The sequence below is a fragment of the Etheostoma spectabile genome, chromosome 19, assembly GCF_008692095.1.
Source record: "Etheostoma spectabile isolate EspeVRDwgs_2016 chromosome 19, UIUC_Espe_1.0, whole genome shotgun sequence".
Classification (NCBI taxonomy): domain Eukaryota; kingdom Metazoa; phylum Chordata; class Actinopteri; order Perciformes; family Percidae; genus Etheostoma; species Etheostoma spectabile.
This window is the reverse complement of record NC_045751.1, coordinates 17,737,061-17,738,343: the sequence shown is the minus strand read 5'-3', so window position 1 is coordinate 17,738,343 and position 1,283 is coordinate 17,737,061. Positions and strand designations below refer to the sequence as shown.

General features: G+C 40.6%; 1 protein-coding gene across 7 annotated transcripts in view; it reads left to right on the top strand.

Annotated features, from left to right (window-relative positions):
- The window catches only part of nrxn2b (neurexin 2b), a 743,906-nt gene that overhangs the window by 572,567 nt on the left and 170,056 nt on the right, over positions 1-1,283 (top strand). The window lies entirely within an intron of this gene.

Sequence of the window (1,283 nt, the reverse complement as noted above, 5' to 3'; positions counted from 1 at the left end):
TCTCTCTCTCTCTCTCTCTCTCTCTCTCTCTCTCATGCTTTCCTCCTGCTCCCACTGATGACTTGAAAACAACCAAATAGGTAAGTGACAGAATCCCAGTTTGCACACTAAAATGTCAAATTGAGTTATTTGGTTCAATTTTTTTGCTAGGAAGGCCAAGCAACCACGCTTAGGCCAAATTTACAAAAGACATGTTTTTTAAGGATTCTTCAACAGTAAGGCATGTCTACTGACTAACTGACTTTTAATAGCCTGGATGCCAGACGAACTTAGCCCCGCCCACAACATTTGAGGTTGGGAAGTTCGGTCTGGGGTTGATCCGTTGTGAAGCAGCAGTGCTCGAACCTGAGCTGTTCGGACCAATCAAATTGCAGGGCGGGCTTTAAACGATGATGGGCAGATCAACAGTAACGTAATCAACCATGTCACCAAAGAGCGCTTGGGTTGAGTTGGTTTATAACAAAGAATTGAGATGTGTAGATTCCGCCATTGCGTCAGTTATAGAAGATATCGACTGCACATTAATTTTAAAAGAGGACTACGATCATGACATTTGTTGATTAGAAAGATGTTTTGCCATCCTTCCTACTGAATTCAACAAAAGTTTAATGTATCAGCTGGCAACACATATTACGTTGCTCTGATTGGTTGTAGGTCTAACCAGTTGAGTGCAGAGGCATTTTCTTTCCTGGTTCGGTTGAAAGACACCCCATAATCACAGCCCAGTGGAGCAGTAGCAGACTCATATTCTGACTAGAATCTGATGATGACCACAAGGCTAGACTTTAAATGGGATTGTGCACTTTTTGAATAAGTGTGACAATGGTTTGCATACTGTCTCAGTCAGAGGTGTCAAGTAATGAAGTACAAATACTTTGTTACCCTATAATTTTGGGTATCTATACCTCACTGGAGTAATTATTTTACTGCATGCTTTTTACTTCTACTCCTTACATTTTCATGGAATTATCTGTACTTTCTACTCCTTTTTAAAATGAGCCTTGTTACTCCTTTTTCAGTTTGACTAGTATTTATTTCGGCTTGTCATCGTTAAATACAAAAACAAAAAATCTATCCGGATAAATCATGCCATCCGGATAGAGTGAATTTGATTGTGGTTGGAAGTATTAATATTAACCATTCTGACACCCAGTTACTCCCATAGTTGCAGTGTTTTCTGGAGAAGTCGGAGCTGTCATTCTGGCTGTGATTTAGGCACAGGCGGCTGCTTGCTTTTAATTACGTATTTAACTCAAATGGGGGGGGGGGCGGAAGCTTTGACT